The sequence below is a fragment of the Trachinotus anak genome, unplaced genomic scaffold (assembly GCF_046630095.1).
Source record: "Trachinotus anak isolate AG129_WGS33_773 ecotype Australia unplaced genomic scaffold, CSIRO_AGI_Tana_v1 ptg000012l, whole genome shotgun sequence".
NCBI classification, from domain to species: Eukaryota; Metazoa; Chordata; class Actinopteri; order Carangiformes; family Carangidae; genus Trachinotus; species Trachinotus anak.
In genome coordinates this window covers 19,721,042-19,742,405 of record NW_027273863.1, presented here as the reverse complement: position 1 = coordinate 19,742,405, position 21,364 = coordinate 19,721,042, and the positions used below count along the sequence as shown (strand labels likewise).

The 21,364-nt window shown below is 39.8% G+C and overlaps 1 long non-coding RNA gene across 1 annotated transcript; it reads left to right on the top strand.

Annotated features, from left to right (window-relative positions):
• Window positions 1-8,811: 8,811 nt before the first annotated feature.
• On the top strand, window positions 8,812-15,844 carry LOC139629878 (uncharacterized). Its single transcript, XR_011693067.1, has 3 exons — window positions 8,812-9,078; window positions 12,068-12,192; window positions 15,372-15,844. It is a non-coding gene; the product is annotated as an uncharacterized lncRNA (long non-coding RNA).
• Window positions 15,845-21,364: the final 5,520 nt, after the last annotated feature.

The following is a 21,364-nucleotide window of genomic DNA, read 5'->3' as shown; positions in this document are numbered from 1 at the left end:
ATAAGAATATAATGTTAATTTAAGTATAAGGCAAGTTGCAGATTTATTACTATGGAACATATCAGTAAAATGTTGATAGACAAGGTATTTGTTTTCAATCATCACATAAACAAAACCACCAATGGGGCTTTGGATGTGAACTCCAGCCTGTAGTGCAACAGTCGTCTGCTTTGTACGAACGCCACCCACCCTGACTACCTCCTGATGGCTGCACTGCTCTGAATAAATGGATTTATTTATGTTGTACTTAAAAACACAGTAATACAGCCAGACGATAATAAAGTGCAAAAAACAATCAACAAGTTCATTTGTGTATGAGCTAATGCTTCCTAATTAATTAAGGTCTCAGTAATACAAGTGTTCATCACTTTGTTAACATGCAGAGGAGAAATCAAGTTACTGGGAGAAATGAAGTTCTGACATTAATGAGACATGTTTATATGCCCAGCTGTAACCTGGTTCCTGTAAAACCAGCATTCACATGCAGTTTTTTTACAGTACCACTGTCGGATGGAATTAGTTTTGGATACAAGGAGGTACTGCTATGTGTTATGTTTATTTATATATATATATATATATATATATATATATAGTGTTATTAACTTGTAACTGCAGACCCTCAGAGACAGATAGAGGACTGTTCCTCTCTGCACAACCTCACGTCACTTCACATCCTAACACTTGTCTCTTTACACTCTTATGTCTTCAGGCTGGAGGCTTCAGACTGAGCAGACAAAACCGTGTGTGTGTGTGTGTGTGTGTGTGTGTATTAGAATAGTGAATGAGGTAAATAGCAGTGCACACAGTGACCTCCCTACAGCTCAGCCTTATACAATATCATGGTACCCTGTGCTGTTATATAATGCAAAATGACTGAGTGCAGTTATTACACCAGGGACACACAGGGCTGATATACTGTGTGTGTGTGTTTATGTATGTGTGTATGTATGTGTGTATGTGGGGATATATATATATATATATATATATATAATTAGTTTGGGTGGATTCCACTGTCTGTCAATAAGCTTTTAACCAAGCAATTGTATTTTTCATCCAGCAAGAGAAACTCTAAAGGAAAAAGCTGCAGATTTGATCACTCACATTAAAGTTTCCCTATGAACAGTTCCACTTAAGTAATCAGTAATAAACACCATCAAGCTCCTAAATTTGGCAAATTTTTTTTCATGAGCTAAATCACTCTCCAACCTGTGAAGGATAATAAACTTAAATTTTGATTTAAAACATAAATTGTGCATCTGTATGTGCTGCAAATTACTCTCTTCAAACTATATGACATCCTGCTGCTCTCGCTGTCTTGGGTTTGTGCTTTTTCTAAGTTATTATCTCAGCACCAGTGACACCAAAACACAATCTCTTACATTTGTTTACATTTGTTTTAGCTGCTGAGTGAGGTGAATTCAAATCTGACACAAGATCAGATCACAGGAGATATCACATCCCTTTCATCTTCAGCTAAGTAAAAAAGACGATTCCCCCCTGCTTTCACCAGCCCAAAGCCAAATATATGTTTGGCTAAAAACTCTGAAAACGGTGTAAAGAAACCCTAATTTGAAGTAAAAAAGTGAGGGAGGGTAGATGGACTTCAAGGCTGTCTTAGCTTAGCCGCTCACTCCCGTTGGCAGCTAACGGGCTGGAGTAATTGGGATGTAGATAAGACAGTGATCAAACGAAACCCTCACACCTCCATCACACTTAATGAAAGCTCAACGAGCAAATACAGAATTGCCAGGCGCTTTGTAGTCCCTCGCCTATAAAAGTATATCTGTTCGAATGTGTCTGCACACATGTGCATCTACGAGTATGTGTATGTGCAGCTGTGTGCAGCTGCTGTGATTGCTTGTGTTATTTTTAAGGCAATTATTTTTGTTTTTTGGCTGTGTCAGTCAATCCAGCATTATCCAGACAGACATGGAGCGCATTCAGATAAGTCGACTAATGGCAGAGATATAATAAGTCAACACTGAGACAAATTTTTAGATTTCTTCCCTGTGTGTGTTTGTGGCAATATAAAGCCTCTAGGGTATTTAATTCAATTATCTATAAAATTATAGAGGAAAACAAAATTCACATTGTGTGGATTTCATGGAAAAGTAATTATTTGTGTCTCTGGGGAGTTTAGACAAAGAGAGAGATTCCTTCTAACAGTGTTAGTGCCGCTGTGTGTCTGCCTGTGTGTGCCTGGAGAGATTGGAGTAGAAAATGGGGTTGGAAACATTGTTGACACTGGATTTTGCCAGCCCTAGTTTCTGTGTTTCATGTAATTTTTTGTTTTTACATTTGATACATTTGAATTACATTCCTGCCTGTAAAAGTCTCCCTCAAGTATATTGCAAATGTAAGTTACTGTTTGAAAACCCTGAAAACAGTTACAACAGATTTTTAGCACGGGTTGAATTAATTTAATTTAAAATTATCAATTTTATGGATCTAAGTAACCAAAGTTCCACCCAACTCTACAGACTATTAACTACTTTGGTTTTAAAGGACATTTACTGTATGGATCAATGGTCTAATCAAATTTTCCAAATTATCCGTCGAGTTATTTCTACTTTCAGCAAAAGCAGATGTTTCCAGCCAAAAGTTAAGATAAACCCATTGTAAACCACCTGCCCTCGCACCAAACAGCAAACAGACCAATTTAGTACAAGACAAGAGGTTATAAAACGCCCTCTGAGCAGTGCTACTTCCTCAGGGCAGCCTGGACGCAGTGACTTGGTATCGGAAAGTGATGAGACAGTTCCCCTGGGCTAGCTGGTTAGCATGCTAACTTTAGTAGAAGACAAGAAGTGACATAAATGGAAGCAAAATAAAATGGTTGCTTTCCGCCACTTGAGACAGCTCTTTACAAGTAAATGAATGAAGTTTGATGCTGAACTCGCAGTGTTTCTTCTATACGGGTAAGTCAATAACTGTTGATACTAACGTTAGCTATGTAGCAACAGCAAAACTTACAAATGGCTCCTTTAAAATGGATTTGATAAAAGTGGTATTGGAAATAAAAGTATTCAAGGTATCAAAACTTTTTGAACGTTACTCAGCCCTAAGCTGTAGTGAAATGTACATGTTGAGCAAGAGTCTGACTTTCACTGGCTGAAGAAGTAGAGTTACATTTTGCAAATGGAGGTACAAACCAACATTATTGTACACTGCACGTGTCTATTTAGTTGTGGAATCAAAGAGCCACTTCACAGCTGCTTCACAGCTGTGATAGGCATTATCAAAAAACCCACTGGGTTTCTTTGAGTTTAACTTCAATTTAGTTTTAACAAACCGTGGCTTGCGTCTGTGACTTGAATGTAATCATCTCTTTAGAGAAGCATAAATGTAAAAATCACAAACTGGGTCCAGATTATCTCCTCTTTGTGCGTTTCATGCATTATAGCTCTTGACTCATTTGACCCACGTCTCCTGACAACACAGCTCCAGCAGCGCTGCTCCAGAGGGACCAAACACACTAATAACCAGCGTGATGTAGCAGCTGTCACACTGTATCTGTGTGTGTCTGTGTGAGAGCGTACTTGCTTGCTTGTGTGTGTTTTGTACATGTTAATCTGTATGTTTGTCTATGCATGTCTGATCTCACACTTAAGCGACACGGAGAAACGCTTCTGTCACACACGGTTTCAGCATTAACTCTTTTCTTGCAGCACTGCACAGACATCTGTTTCCCAACCCGCTCCCACTGTGTGTGTTCAAGTGTCATGTACTGTCGCTCCTGCAGTCACAGTGTCTCCTGACTCCCCACTCTGTGGAGGGAAACAGTGTGGAAGATATCACAACTAGGATATGAGGCGGACAAGTTGCCCTGAGACATCTGTTAATACGTGAAAACTGCACAAATGATTGGTGGCATAAGTTCTCCATTTGTTTTCATACAGAAGACACTCTATTTGTAGCACTTCCAAACAATACATCACCATGTCACACTGGTAATGTTACTGTTTCCCTAAAGAAAGACTTTACTTCCCATGAATAAAGTCTCCCATACCTACGTCAATAGTGATTTTCCTATCAACCTAATTTCAGTTCCCTTTGTACTTGGAGACCAATGTCCTCTACCTTTTCTCCAAATGGGATGTGGAGGCTTATAAATTATCTGACATCTCCTCAGATCTTGCAGTCTTGTCTATTTATTGATATTTAAAGGACCATCATCGGTCAAACTGATACAGTACAACATTAGTTCTGCACAAAGTATAATAATGTTCTAATCTCCTCATCGTGAAATTCACTGACTGCATTTTGAAATAGTAACTACACTGCATTGATTCTTTGTTTACTTCTAGCTAGCTTGCAGCTCTCCAACTCTGGTCATCTACAGTGTCTTCCTTCTGTAAAGTCACCAAGAATCATTTTCGTTGCCTGTTAACTTTGTGACAAATTTTACTTTCATCCATTTTTAACTATTGTCTGTGTCGCATATTCAATTTCTAAAAAGCACATCCTTTATTTTGCAGTGCTACATTGTAATGGCAAGTTGCAAATTGCTCTGTCAGATTTTCTCTTGAGTATTCGAAAGCACCACCAGAAAGAATTTGCAGATCACTTCACACTTTCAAATGAATTTAAACTCAGGAACTCAACCAAAAAACAAAGCAATCTGTTTCATTATGATGTTATGATAAAGAGCAAGTTTCACATCTCTGTAACTTACAAGGCTAACAATGTCAAACCGATGGTGTGGTCCTTTTTTAGGTATTAAAGCCCACTATGTTTTGTGCACCCACACTTCATCAAAACGTTGGATGCCTTTTTGTTCCTGCATGAAGTGTGATGGTATGTTGACGGTGAAGGTGGCGGCAAGTGGTTAAGATGATGTGAAGGTAGTCTAGGGGCCTCAAAGCTAAGAATGTCCAACAATCAATATCTTAAACTTAACACTGCCCCCAAAACCTAAACTATCCTGTTGAATTAGTACTTATCACCTTTTGAGATCTTTTCTGATTGAGTGCATTTCATTATTTAAACAATGCAGCCACTTATATTCCTGAAAATGCTTTTTTTTTTTTTGGAATGTAATCATACGAACCAAAAGATGCATACATGTTGCTTTTGTAGGAGTCATACTTCTTGATTCATGCTGACTGCTGCACTTTGGCTGCACTGCCGAGAGGAACAGACTGAGGGGGGAAAAGCTTTACTCTTTTTACAGCTGAGAAAGGTTATAAAAATAAAATAACTGGTATCTTGCAGGATGAGCTGACAGTAGAGATTACCCTTTAAAATATCGGTATCAAGTTGTAAGGCATTTATACTCTCAGTAGTCAGCCTGCAGTAAATCCTACTTTCATGAAGGTTATGATGTTCTGTTCAGTTTTTGTTAACTGTTTTAGAGATGCTTATTGAAATTTAGTAAAAACACGCAAAATAATTAAGTCATATGCAGCTAAGAATATTAATTATTATCAATAAACAATCAGTCTGCAGTTGTAAATCTTCCAAACCCTGCACATTAAGTTTATCCAGATGTGTTTGCAACACTTTTCCAGATGTTGAATGGTCTAAATGTCCACTAGAGGAGCTTTCCTCCAATGAAACAGCTTCCAAACAAACAGTCCTTATTCATGGTTTATAATATAAAGTTATAGGCCATTATTAAGTAAAACATTATTAAATATCAAATGATGCATTCACCATTCATAAAGAGATGTGTAACCACCCTTAAACCATTAATAAATGGTGCCTCATTAAAAAGTGTTAGCAAAATATTGAATTTGCACTGTAGTGTTATGTTGAAGAAAAGAGTGCACAGAGGATAAATACAAGAAGGATACAGAAGCATGTGTGTGTGTGTGTGTGTGTGTGTGTGTGTGTGTGTGTGTGTGTGTGTGTGTGTGTGTGTGTGTGTGTGTGTGTGTGTGTGAGTGAGTGAGTGAGTGCGCTGCCTCCTGGGAGTTTCCCTCCCCACTCAGCAGTAATGAACTGTGCAGGCAACATTTTGCTTATAGGCCCATAAACAACACACTTATTAAGATGGAAGTCGCCGCAAGCAACCAAGGCTAATTCAGATACATATGCGTGGAGAGAGGAGGAGTGTGTGTGTGTGTGTGTGTGTGTGTGTGTGTGTGTGTGTGTGTGTGTGTGTGTGTGGGTGGAGGATGGGGGCTGAGTCAATCAGGTTGTACACAGAGGGAGAAGGATGATAGACAGAAAAGGCTGGAGAGGATTTGCGTCCATATTTGGTGTGAGCACAGAATAGAGAGAGGGGAGGAGAGATGTATATTAAAGGTGGGGGGGGGTTTAAAGGGGGGGAAAAGACCAAAAGACTGTTAAATGTACTGAACAAAAAAGACTAAGAGAGAGAGAGACACCGAAAGAAAGCAACAAAAAGATTGCAGTCAGACAGAGAGGTGAAAGAGGGACTGAAGGACTCAGACAAACAGAAAGATCTGGACACAGGCAGAAAAGGAGAGTGGGAATGTAGACACAAACTGAGATTAAAATAGAGAGCGAGTGAGTCAGAAATGGAAAGAGAGACAGAAGGAAAGACTGAGTCACAAAGATAAAGCGAGGGAGAAAAAGTGAAACATTCGGAGAAGGAGTCAAACAAAAGAGAAAGTGAGAGAGAGAAAAAGAGGCACATGGACAGTGAGAGAGATCAGATGGGAACAGATGAGAGGGAGAAACAAGCAGTCAGACTAAAACACAGACAGAGACACCATGACGGTATGAGGGGAAGTAAAAGTGAGAGGATAGCTGGAAAAGTGATGAAGAAGGAGAGAAAGGATATGACCGTATCAGGGAACAAATATGTGCAACAAGGAAGTTTTATTTTGGTTATATCCTCAATGTAGAGGGAAAAGAGGCAACATGATTATTCACAATATGACAATATAAGTTATGTCAACTGCATATTTGGTTTTAATGTACCAAATTTAGCCTTTTTTTTTTATTTTTTTTTTTTTATTTAGCATTTTCCGAATAAGGCGTGGGAAATAATAATATTATGAGCACATTCTTAACATGTGTCTCAGTTGGGGTTTTTACAGCAGTTTGCAACACACAGCCTTTCGCCTTTTTATGGTCAGCTCTGTGCGTTGTACACAAACCAACTAAATAACAGTTGCCAAAACCCAAAAGAAAAGCCCAGGTTTCTGGGTGGAAGAAGAAAGGCAGGTAACATTTTGAAAACATTTTTGAAAAACTTCAATATTAACAGATTTTTGGATTTGTGCAAATGTCACAACACCAACCTTTTAATGAGAGTTAATCAGAGTCTGCACGGCTGCATGAAAACAGGTTAGTGGGAATATTGTCTGCTTTGGAATAAGGGCAAAAACTGGAATAATTTGTGCATGTTAATGTAGTGACTGTAAACAAGCAGAATTATGTGTACAACCCACACAAGCACTTTGGTTTCAAGATATTTCTTTTTATGGGTTTGCACTAATTTAATCTCTCTGGGACTTTCCAGGAGGCTGCTCCCAAGAATTTTTACACTAGTTTTAACATGTTGAACAAATTAAATTTGAGAAACTATGTATAACAATATGTGGAGAAATTTAGTTTTGTCATAGTTAAATTGCAGGAAATTTTAAGACTTTTTTTTTTTTTTTTTTTTTTTTTTGCACCAAGGCAGTTTTGTCTTGTGTCTGGCTTCAAAGATGTTACAGTTAAAAGATAAATATAGCGGTGTGTCATCAGCATAATGTGATATTGAAATATCATGTGAGAAATAATGTGGTCAAAGCTTTTTAAATCATATTTGTCCAAACTAATGTTCAAATAGATGACGTTACAGTTTACAAATCCAATCCTCCCATCCTTCTTTGTTGAAATTGGAAACAAAACATCCAACCATCGTTGCCAAATCAACTCAGAATCAAAATGTGAAGTGATTTAATCAACTGAATATATTTTTTGATCTCTACAAAGTTTAATCTGAAGCTTCAGCTTGCGTTGTGTGGTGCATGCAACAGAATTTAAGCTCCTGGTGAGTCATAGATGACTTCTCTCTTTATATTTCTTGTGCCAGGTTTGTATCTTTGACTTTTTCTTTGAACTGATGACTTGTTCAGGAGAGCGACACGTTTATCCAAGCAGTACAAGTGAACAGACTGTCAGTCTTTGAACACTGCCTATGTAGAAAACCAACAGAACAAGTGAATCTATAAAGACACAAATAAAATAAAAAAGGGGAAATGAGGAGAGAAACAGAACTGAAGTGAATGGAAGTGAGAGTATGAAGGGAAAGAAAGACAGAAAGACGATGAGACAAGGACTAGAGAGAAGAGAAGAGAAGAGTGAGAGAAGGAATATTAATGTTAGAAAGAACAGAGAGAGAGAGAGGTGAAATGATTGAGTCTGATATCAATGGTACAAAATGTAACAGGGCTAAAGAGAGATGAGTGACAGAGAGAGACGACAATAAGGGAAAATTAAAGTGAAAATGAAAGAGAAAAATAAGGGGATGTATTAAAACAGCACTGAAGCATTGGATAGACAGATAATCAGAGGGAAAGACACTGAGGATCAATGATTCAACATACACACCAGCGTCCATTCTTTATTTTATTTCATGGTTTTATTTGTGGTTTTACCAAATCCGAAAATGTTACAACTGCACCCGGGGCATCGTCTGTCGTGCCCTCGACACTGGTGTCTCCATCACCTGAGTGGCTCTCTCCTCTCTCCTCTCTCCCTGTCTGTGTGTGTGTGTGTGTGTGTGTGAGAGAGAGAGAGAGAGAGAGAGAGAGAGAGAGAGAGAGAGAGAGAGAGGGAGAGAGACTGTCTGCAGGTGCACCGGAGTCGTAGCAGAACCCCACCAGCTGCATCCCACTCTGCAATCAAGACCTCTACAAATACTCAGCCCTGCCCACTTCCACTCTGCCAGATCATAAAGGCTGTAACCATCAGTGTCACAAGCATATTTTAGTACCAGTTTTGCTCTCAGTGCCTGTTTGTTTCCCTGAACTCACACTGCTCTCCGGTTCCCTACAGTCCAGCCTGCTCTGACTCTGTTTCCCCACCTCGCCTGGTCAAGCCTGCTGATCTGCCTCCACCCTGCTGCTTCCCTCTGGATCCCTGCTCGACTCATTCTCCTCTTCTGCTTGCCCGGTAACAGAATATGCAACTGTAGCTGAAGTAATCCAGTAGAAACCATGATAATATGGCCTGTTAACATCTTATTTAAGGCTCTGGTCGCTGCCTGCCGGGTCTGCGTCACTTTTGACGTAATGTTGGATGGTGATCTGGATCTGGATTCTGAAATGAAGGTGAAAGTCTGACAGTGGCATAAGGAACCAAGTTAAAATAAAGGAAAGAGAAACAGCTGAACCTAAAGGCAATGAGAGCAAAAAAAAAAAAAAAACAATAAATAAAAAATAATATGTCAGAATGTGGAACAGAGAAAAAAGACAGCATGAGTGTCTATGTTTTTATGCAGGTGGAGTGGACATCAATAAATAACAGTGCTGAGATCAAAGCTGGCACAAATGGACATGTATGTAAAAGTCTTTGACTCACCTCAGGCCTATCAGTCTCTTCAGTTCTCTATCAGTTTTTTCAAAGCAGCTCTCTAGTGGAGTTAATTGTGTTAGGACGTGTGTGTTGAGTGTTAGTACCACTGTCCAGAGTCAAATTGGTCAAATGAAATTTCTCTTCAAAGCATTGAAATGTCACAGGAGAGTGATTTGCGTCTGCTGGGTGAGATAATACAAGATGCTGCTTCGTGTGTGTGTGTGTGTGTGTGTGTGTGTGTGTGTGTGTGTGTGTGTGTACTTGTACTTGTACTTGCTACATAGTAAGGACCAAAAAAAGTATTTTACTAACATAGTGAGGACATTTTGGCCGGTCCTCACTTTTTGAGACATCTTCAAATCACATTCTGAGGGTTAAGACTTAGTTTTAGAGTTATGGTTAGAATTAGGTTTAGGTTAAGGTCAGGGTCAGGGTTAGGCACTCAGTTGTGATGGTTAAGGTTAGGGTAAGGGGCTATGGAACGCATTATGTCAATGAGTGTCCTCACAAAGATAGAAGTACAAGTATGAGTGTGTGTGTGTGTGTGTGTGTGTGTGTGTGTGTGTGTGTGTGTGTGTGTGAAGGCAATCAGCTGCTTCTCAGAAGTGGATCAAGTATTCATCTTCAAACTGGTCGCTTTACGGTTCTTCTTGGTGTGTTTATACTTTTGTATACACATTAACCCATGCAAGCACACACATAGACAGAATACACATACACACACACACTTTCACACATGAACACACACCGATGTGAAGCCAGTCGTAGAAACACATGAACAAAGACACACATTCACATTCTGTCATGCACCCAAACACTCAGAAATATAAAAATGCATATTCACGCTTGCACACTTTCCCACACAAACACACACACACACACACACACACACACACACACACAAACACACACACACACACATTAACATGTCAGCAAACAGACACACATGCATACTTAAACAAGTGTGGACAAAAGAAGGAAAAGGAAAGAAACACAAACACAGTCCTGCAGTTTGTACATTTGCTTACTTGCATAAACAGGATTAAATATGCAAATACATGCACACATGCAAATGTACAAGCAGTCACCCATGCACTGTCTCTCACACAAACACACACACACAAACACACACATGCATATAAAATGAGCACATGCTCATACGCAGCACATGCATGCATGACAGCCTTACCAAAAGCAGCAGAAAAGTGGAGACACACACACACACACACACACACACACAGATATATTTACTCAGTGACACACTCCTGCACATGCTGCTGCTGCCATATGCTATCTTTCTCTCTCTCTCACTCACACACACACACACACACACTCTCGCTGAGTGAGAAGACAGACTTTCCTCTCTCCAACACATTCACATGTGTGCAGTTGCCAAGCTTGTTTCCATGGAAACCTGAGGGGCAAGGTGTTAATGAAAGACTTTGTGATTGTGTAACCATCACGAAATGTTCACCATTACCTGCATCCACTGCAGCAAGATGAATGTGAACACTTTTTTTTGTTTGTTTTTTTTTCTCCGTTAATGTCATGAGGGGCACCAGCACCAACAGATTCCTTAATTATCACTTTAGTAGGAAAAACCATCAAGGAACAATCAGCATATCAGCACTGCACATGAGAAGTTGTTCTCAAACAAAGTAACAACATCCCGTCCACAGAAAATCACCTCTGGGCTGTTTGGTAGAAAAGTTGCCCCCTTTATGCTGCTCCTGATTTTCACATTTCAACATTTAAAACACCCCTGGGGGAAATAAGGTGAGCATATTGAAAGAATAGCAGTGCAAAGCAGCGTAACATTCCTATATTTACTTTTTATGTTGTCTTCCCTAGGTTTCGGACACTCTGTGGTTTCATACATTCATAAAAAAAGTGTGTCAATGTTGCATCACTTTGTGAAGCAGCCATTTGGCCTAACTGGGTCGAGGGAATGCTGCTGCAAAGTCAGTAATACAACACAATACAGTGTCTAACAGCAAGCAGGCTTTTGAAAAATTTGCCCTTTTTATTAAAAGGAAATGATACAATTAGAAGCTGTGGAGTGACCATTCAAAGGACATCAACCCCAGTCAGTCTGTCTAACTGAGGTACGGTCACAATTAGGGAAAGATGTGGTTCGGGTTCAGCAACTGAAACAAGAAAGTGGTGAAGATTAATAAAAACAAATGTTTAAAAGTGTGTGTGTGGTTTTGATCGACTGCACAGGTTTGTTTGACGAAAACTAGGTCAATCTCCGTTCTGAGACATTTCTTACTCTGTTGGCAGTTCGATGATTGTCTCGAACAATAAAGTGACCAACCCAGTTTTAAGGTGATGTGACTGTTCAACTTTTACTTTACAATCCAGGGTTGTTGTTTCTGTAATAACTATATTTATCCCTTGTCACTATATCTCTTGTGTGCCACTTCACCTCTAACACCTCTTAGGGTACAAATTTAATTCCCAATGAAATAAATTCTTCAACTGAATTTTTTATTTTTTTCCCCCCAGGGTGGGTTTCAGCTCTGGAGGAAGGTGCTTGGTGAAGTGAAGCTGCAAACCCCTTCAGCCTCTTTTTTTTTTTTTCCAGGTGAGTGAGCGTCAGGGGAGATAAGCCTGTCACAGTTTCCCTCTAGACGGAGGCACAGGGAGTACATCTCAAACAGCGGGACGACTGGCCAACAGCGATAGCCGGCCAACATCTCCATGAGACGGGTGAGACGAGGGGAGGTGGGGGGTGAGGGGGGAGCGGGGAGAGACGCATCAAAAACCTGGCATACTTTCACAGGAGCCGAGGCACTCGGAAGACCTATCTGTGACAGAGCCGCGGTAATTGTTTTGCTTCCAAACGAGATTCACTTTGTTGTTGGTGCAAAGAAGAAGAAAAAAAAACCCAGATGATTGATGGAAGTGAGTGATGGTGAATTTGAATGAGAGGTTTCAGGCTGGAGGTTGAATTTCAGCTGGAGAAGCCATTTATTCTCTCTGTGTTATGGCTTGTTGAGAAAACACCCTCAGCTCATACACACTACTGTATATGTCCTATATCTCTTCGCACTATAACGCACCACAGAAAATGACAAGCGAGAGGTGTTTCATCTGTTGTACAGAGCTTCTCAAACTTTTCTGACTTTCAAGTTTGTTTTTAAGAGTCTAATATCAACATTGAATGCCTTTTCTGTTTTTTCTGAGAAATATACTGACGACAACATTTGAGATAAACACTGATATTCCAGTTATTTAAGTGAAAACAATGTTCCAGCAGTATTTAAGTTAAGACCTGGCAATCAACTGAAAATTGGACCCTCTCACCGCTTTAATCTCGCCCATGTCAGTTAATCTGGTTAATGCTTTCTCCAATGTGTGCATTCATGAACTGTCCCTTTAAAATGGATAATGAATTACGAGCTAGAAGCTGTTCTGGAGTCAAATTCTGCATTTTAACGCTACAATTGTCTTTGCTGTTCCTCTGTTGTAGCATTTTGTGCAACTAAGTAATTGTTTCTGATACGGAGCTAAAACGGTCGTCTGGACGGAGACGTTTCAAAATAAAAACCTAGTGGTGTGGACACGTGCCTCGCCTTCTGATTGGGTTTCACCAGTCTCAACTACCAGACAGTGGTGAATGCAACAGGCATTTCAACCAAAGGTAATGCCACCAACTGTTTAATCACTCAAACACAATCACATTGTTAAATATGAAGAGTGCACGGCTCAAAAAGGAGACAGATCTTTGTTCTGGAAGGTGGATATAAATGGTACACAGAGTTTACAGAAAAGAAAAAGACTTCATGATATTCTTGATAATGACTAACAAACCGTTACAGGAAGTGTTCCTTAGGCCGCCTGACAACAATTTACTAACACTGTAAACTATGGATATTAACCAAATTTCTACTATAACAATGAAATTACTTTAATTAAACGTAATCCAAGTCTTTAATCTCAAACAGCCCCCCGAAGTGAGGACAGACAACTGTCCTGACTTTCCAAAAAAAATGTCTGACTCAAAAATATCTTTACTTTGCAGAGAATGTCTTTACGTTCCAGAAATGTCCTTACTTTCCCTCTCCTCTTGGTCCACATACACACACCTGTTATTGGTACACACACACACACACACACACACACACACACATTTCCCCCATATGCCTCCCTACCACGCGAACAGTGCCGTTGGGGCTAATAAACGTTCTCCGGGTTAATTATGCGTGCTGCCCATTACATGGCCGTCCAGGTCAGACCTGATGTGTAATTTCCCCAACGTTTATGAATGGAAGCCAACAGCCCACCAGAGGCTCATGGGAAGCAGGTGGCTGCTGGACACCGGTTCTCCAACGGGTGACAGGGGGCTTGTTCAGACTCTGCAGCATTTTTAAAATGTTCAGGTACCACGACTGAGGGTTTCAAGTCCAGATGACACACCTGATCTCTGAGGGCAAAGGCCACTCTCTCTCAAAAAAAAAAAATGCTGAAATGTTCCTGAGCTTTTTAAATATCTTTGTAAGGAATGAATTTGCAGTTTTCTCATATTACAGCCACAGTTGGTACAGTTCATCCTCTGAGTGAGGCACTTTGGCTGGTAACCACTAGTCATTTCACTATTACTCTGTTCAGTAGAGTATGAAAAGGGCAGTTTCCTGCCTTGTTATTTGAAATGTAGTGTGTGATCTGCTCTTAGCATCCCCTGATCCACAGAATCTATAAGAGGAGGAAAGGTCAGATATGTCAGAGCCATAAATGTGAATGTTAATTGGAGTTGAGCTGTAAAACCTGCAGGCCTTTTTTTACTAGAGCAAATGGACAGTTCTTACTGTAACTTTGAGCCACGGTTTGAAATATACTCACTAGTATTTCATTGTTAATTGGCAAGAATCAAGAATCAAGAATCAATCTGGATTTATACATGCAGAAATTTAAGCCAAAAAATGAGAGTATGAGAATTGTCAGTAAATTTAGTTAGCCGTTAGCTGTAGCTGGTTAGCCATATCACTACAATACAACACCAAAGTAAAACATTAAAAAAATCTTTGTTTGCAAACTTGTTGTGCTGTGCGTTGCAAAAATCTTGCAGAGCATTTTTTTTTTGAGTGAGTGTTGACCTTTGTCTTGTGGCTTACACATGGACGGAGATCATTTCTGAAACGGAGCTAAAACGGTTGAGTGGACGGAGATTGTTTTCATTTTTAAAATGAAAATGTAGTGGTGTGGACGTAGCCTTGGAATAAACTGGTGGAAACTGCTGATTTCAGGTGTGATACAGTGTGAATCTCTGTACACTCAGTAACCTGTGTGTTACCTGTTGACTGAAACAGGCTAATGAATCATCTATGAGCTAAGGGGCAATGAGACCAGCAGCGCAATGATCTTACATCACAGCATGTGACCTCCTCTCTCTCTCTCTCTCTCTCTCTCTCACACACACACACACTATTGAAGAGAGGCTCCTCTTTAAGGTGCTAATGCAAATAAAGCTGCTATGTGCCTTTTTGTTGTGACATTCCTTTGTTGTGGCCCCACTGGGGAAAGCCCATGAGGGTTTACATCATGCCCCCATCCCAACTCACTGACCCCCCCCCCCCCACCCCCCACCCCCACCCCCACCCCCATCTTCATGTGTTTGTATTGTAACAGCTCTCCCGGCACTTCTTCATTATTGAACATTTCTTCTGACATATTTTCTGATCACTTCTACCATCTGGGGACACCGGAGAGCATGCAAATGAAAAATATCCACAAGGAAAAGACACAAGAGAGAGAGGGAGGAAAAGTTTCTGCTTTTACCATTATACCATTTGATGAATATTTCTCTTCTGAGATAAAGTCTCAAGAGTTTGGTAAAAGTAGGGAGTAAAACCTCATTTGCGGTTTGTTTGTTACCTCTCTCTCCGAAGCAGTGGGGCTGTCAGGAGGTTGGAGGGAGCAGTGAAAACAGTGTGTATGCAGCATGTTTGGAGTTGCCACCGGATGGGACGCCTCGCCCACGCATCACCCATTTACACCCATCAGAAAGCAGAGACGGCAACAGAGAGGACGGGAGTGCTGTCGAGTACAAAGTGAGGCAGGGAAGGAATCCAAAAAAAAATCTGAGAGGAGGGTGTGTGTGTGTTTGTGTGTGTGTGTGTGTGTGTGTGTGTGTGTGTGTGTTTGTGTGTGTGTGTGTGTACTGTATGTAGTTGAGCGAAGCTGTGGGTTTTGACTTTGGAAGCTGTTTTTGGGTGTTGAACACCAGCGCCACACTGTTTGGTCTTCCAAAAGGGGTGCACTGTGGCAGAATTATTGCATATTGCCTATGACAGCGATAACGACTTGCCGCATATTGGGATTATACTGCTGTGTGAAGTCTTGGCACCCAGCCTATTAAATATGCATGAATGTTTGAAATGAATTTTGGAGGATTTTTTTTCTCCCCCCACACCATCACCCCCCTCTCTTCTGCACCCCTCCTCTTCATTGTCAAACTATATAATCATATTCCTGTCTATTAAAATTCGGATGAATAATTTAAATGTATGACAACAGCCAGGCTCTGAAAGAGAAGGTTTGTGTTCAGCAGCTGGCAGACAAGGTTGCTTTTGATGAGCGATGCATGGTAAATTGACATTGTTGTGGTGGAAAAAAGGTGAAGCAAAACAATAAAAGAAAAAGCAATACGCCAAAAATTTCACCCCTGTGAAATCTGACACCACGACTTCAAAAGTGTGACACAGAAACATATTGGCAGATATGAAATATTCAGCAAGGTTATGGCGAGGCTGCAGCAGGTGGAAGCGCGTTGTTGTGTTGGCAAACACCTGTCAATCTGCGGCTGTTTCATGCAGTTTAATTCAAGTCATTGACTTTATCAGCGTGGCAGTTGTTCAGAAACAATTCTGCCAAGTGCAGAATGTATGCTGCGTTTCAACAAACAGGAAAAACAATTCATGGGTTCAAACCAAACATTCACACTCGGCGTTGTGTACACGTGGAGCCTGACAGTGACGACAGATGAAATAATCAAGCATGAATTGAGAGTATCCTCGGTGTTCGCCCTGTCTAAAAGCCTGCACCAGAACAAAGAGAAAAATATTAGAAACAAGAAATGAGCATATAAATAACGAAATGTAGCATATGGATGTAAAAAGAATCATTTAAAATAGAGGAAGGAAATGACCCTGAAAACCCTGAGGTTGTCTAAATAAACATAATGCTTTCATCCAAAATGACAAGGATTGGAGGAAGGGCTCTAGATAAACAGGGTTGTAATCTAAAACTATTCTGACTGGCGGAGGTATACAACCACAAGGAGGTCATTCTAGTTTATTCATATTTGTTGGTCAGTTACAAACTTTTGCATTTGTATTTGGATAACGTTCCTCCCAGATGAACACAGTGGCCAAACTTATAACTAGTCTGGAACCCATTAAGTGAAACAATGGGTTGTGTGAACACAAAGTGAAGGATTTTGACACAGAGACCGGGGGTTTGTGTCCTGTGTTTAGGCAACAAAACCACTTTCATTAAGTTTAGGGAAAGAAAGTGGTTTTGGTTTAATATTGAATTCCTGTCTCTTTCAATATTTAACCAAGCTGACTAAGATTTCTTTCCCTATAGTGTTTTTAGTGCCTTTACACAATCAGAAAAATGTCAATCATACTTCTTTTCATAAGGAGAAGCAAAACAAATACGTTGTTGTCGAACATTTTGTGACTTTGGAGATGAATAAATTTAAAATAAACCTAAATTCTAAGACCCAAGGTTGACTGAGTGTTTCAAGCTGCATTTTCCATGTTATTGACCACAAAAGGATAGAGAAAAAAACCACAACAAGCTGACAGACACAGAGCTTTGGGTTATTCCTAATGCTTTAGCAAACAGCTCCCTTTTCACAATGTTAGATTTTCACCAGTGAATTTTGGCAAATGAATTAGACTCAGTGTAGGGAGGTGCAGGGAGAGTCTGCAACCATAACTATGCAATAGCGCACAAAAAGAACAGTAAATACATAATAAATGGGTAGTGAGACATGTGTATTTTATTGTTATTTGTTGGACATTTTTGCCTTTTTTGCCCATGCTGGATTTGAACCTGGGCCGCTGCGGTAAGGACTAAGCCCAAATGGTGTGTGCTCCACCAGGTGACCTACATGTGTATTATTAACACAATATCAGTCCTGTTTCTACTCACCTCATGAATCTATGTCTGGTTGTAGCTCCGGTTTGGTCTCCACCATCTCCTGAGAAAAGTCCTTGGCTTTTTAGCTGCTTAATGTTCCACTGTCAGTAACTGTTTGCTAATTTTGTCTGTCTGCTGCTTGGTGTTGGGCAGGTATACATACAGTGGATTAAGCTGAGATATATATTTGCTGAAAACAGCCTCCTATTGCCACTGGAAACTAGCACAATCTGAGTAAAAGACTAAACTCTGTAGTAAATGTGTTAAAAATATAAAACAATGAGTTTAAAGGGGGAGAAAAAGCTGGAGAAGATTTCAGCATCACCAAGATTTCTCTACACTTACAGTCATTCATCAGTCTTTAAATACATTTGCTTGAAATAAGATCAGTGCTTCATCCCAGCATTCAAGGTCCTAATTCTTGAAACTCATTCTGACATAAATACAGTGAATTCAGGTGAATTAGTAAGACAAGATAACGTAAAACAACTGGAAATAAGATTTTGTTTCTTTTATTTTTGCTATAACAGCAGATGCAGACGGGAAGGATATGAAACAGACTGAATCACATATACTGAGAATGACATAGACACAGATGTGGAGATAGACTGTGCATCTGTGAGAGAGAGACTCTGAGCGACTAGGAGAGTGAAAGCTTGAAAGCAAATGCAGAAATTGGAGATATAGCTGTGGGTGGAGGGCAAACTAACTTTGAACATTCATTGCAGTGAAGTTATTATCCGTCCTCTCTAGAGGTCACAGTCGAGGTTGCTGGGAAGACTCCTCAAACAGGAAAAAAACTCCCACATACTGAACTCATACAGCACGATGTGAGCCTTCACTTATTCCCCAGACCCCAGAGGAAATGTAAACAGACAGGAAATTATTATTTTAAAACTGAATTAATTTCTGCAAAATTAAGCTCCCAATGTTTAGCTATTTTTTGTACAAAATTTTCCCTAATTTTATACAAACTCTTAAAGGAAAATTGGTTCTATCAGTGTGACAGGGAAACAAACACCAGCGATTGACAGGTTGCAAACAGGCCGGCAGGTTTGCCAGATTAGCCACCACTTTATGTGGCAGTGGAATCAAAAGTTGAAGTGAGTGCACACAACTATGAGTTGCTGACATTTAAGATGCACATTCCCAGATATCAACAATTACTTTGGTGAATATTAGGTTATCATAGATCATAGAAACAATGGCCAAAACCTTTAAAAGTAAAAGAAGATGTATAAACCTGTAATTGGCTTCCTTGCTTAAATCCTAACACTGGTTAACCACATACTGTAGATGTGTTTGGTTTATTCCAGTGTCACATATTTTCCAGAGGAATTCTTTTTTTTTTTTTTTTACAATGTATTTAGGAATTTGCGCACATTTCAGAGATACATGAAAACTGTTTGGGTTCATGTAACCAGCCAATCACTTAAAGGTCCCATATTTTACACTTTTCTGGTGTTTTATTTGAAGTGTTGCTATCCATAAGAAGATGTATTTGTGGTTTTAAGAACCAGTGCAGTTTTGCATCTCCTCTCTCAGGCTTCTCTCTGGAGCTCTAGTGACAACAGTTCTGAGTGATCCAATAAAAATAAAGCAGATTTCAGGTAAACACTCAGAGAAACCAAATCCTGCAAGGTTGAATGGTGGTTCAAGGTGGGTGGGGCTTGGGGCATGGCTGAGAGCAGTGACTGCTTTGTTGTGACATCACAAAGTTACAGAAGTCCTAACAGCTCGTTTTGAGGCTCAGTTTCTGAATATAGGCTGTGTGCATTTCTCTGTGGACTGAGGCTTTGATACTTTCACAGTATTAATGTAGTAGGTTCTGTACCTACTTTATACAAAATGGGAATTTTAACTGCTTAGGAAAACTAAATTTCGCTCACGTAAAAAAGATGATTCTGCAGTAACTACAACTGCTGGATACTAACATTTTAAATATAGATTAAATTTTTTTGTCAATACTGATGCTATCTCAGAAAGACTGTCTACAACAGTGCCATTCTTGATTCAACCATTGGAGGGCACCGGTGTAAAAAATGTCAAGTCCAACACATGATTGCTTTAATGTAATATATTATATGATTCCTATTTTGACAAACTACATAAAAAGGTTCCTGGTAACACGTGTGGTCCAGTTTTTCTCAACATGACTTTATCGTTCCACAATCACTGCAATCATGACTTAAATCTTTCCACTTTCTTTCCAATCTTTCCAGAAGTGAAGTGAAGGTTGTGTATATTTTCCCTCCAGTCTCCCTCAGGTTTGATTTTCTCCACTGACGGTCCAGACTGTACAGCACGCAGTATTTGACATATGACAAACTGTATAAACTCACATTCGACAAAATTCAATACATTTGGTGTACAAAAAAATGCATTACAATAACCTTGGCAGAATTCTTAGCTGCTTTATATACTTTCTAACTGTAAAAAATAAAAAAAGACCAGTTCTGATCCTTTACCTGGACTTAAAGTGTTGTTTGTGTTACTTTGCAGATATTCTGGCGTGAGAATGGGAATCAATCCCATTCAAATCCAACAACACGGTGGCAGCGCACAAACCCACTGAGGGGCTATTAGCAGCCAGCAAGCAGCTCAATATACCGAACCCACAACACCTGAACAAGAGAATTCACAGCCAATAATGTTTTGAACCCAGCGGCCTCACATGTTATCGATTTCCCTTTCCGTGTAGACACAATGTGTGGTACACCACTGCTCAGAAGGCTACATTGTGTGTGTGTGTGTGTGTGTGTGTGTGTGGTATTTAACTTTTTTAAATTTTACCACAGTCCGAATAAAAGCAGCTAAGCCTGAGGCTGTGTGTCAGGAGAGCCATCTGAGTCTGAGGAACGAGGATGAGAGTCCATCCAGACAATCCGTCTAGATTTGTGTCAAACACTCGATCCACAAGCCGGACTTAACTGAGAGCAAGTAAGTGGACCCTAAGTCATGATTTGTTTGTCAAACTTCTGTTTCTGAGGTAATGAATGAACTTAAATGCTCAACTTTGATTCACAGCAGTCACAATGAATCTCCCAGAGACACAAGGGCAAAAAAGGCATCAACATCCAGGGAAATTACAAAAAAGGAGATGTTTGTGAAGTTTTCATGGATGTTTTGATATGTTTTAACAAATTTCTTTTCTTTTTTTTTTTTCTTTTTTCTTTGTTTCACCATTACAATTCATTCTAGGGAGCAGCCACAGACTCTTCATAACCTTTCAAGCCTTCAGGGGTGTGAGGAAATGAAAAGAGATTTTGGGTCAACTATTCCTTCTAAAGGATACTTCTGACTCATTACAGCTTTGGTCTCTTTTGCAGTTTTTGGACATCATTAAGACCCCTGTGTGGTCAGACAATCAGAGATGTAAAATTGAAAGTGAGCACACCAAAAATAAGACAGCTCCACACAGATAGGATCAAAGTTAAATCGGTAATAGTAGTTTGATGAGCTGTAACAACCTGTCTAATTGACTTACCGCTTCGTATCTCCCTGTGTCTGAATTCTTTTAGCAACGCCACCATGTTTCTAGATCTCAGCAACTAACTTGTTGAGTACAATTTTATCATTACTGATTAAAAATTGTGGTTTTAATGAACCTTTCAGCTTAAGTAAGGGTTCAGGTTGGAGATGGAGTTGGAATGTTCACGGTTTGTGGTCTATTCTTCACATGTATCAAAATTGAAAGTGTCGCTTTTTACACCTCTTTATATTCACTTTATAT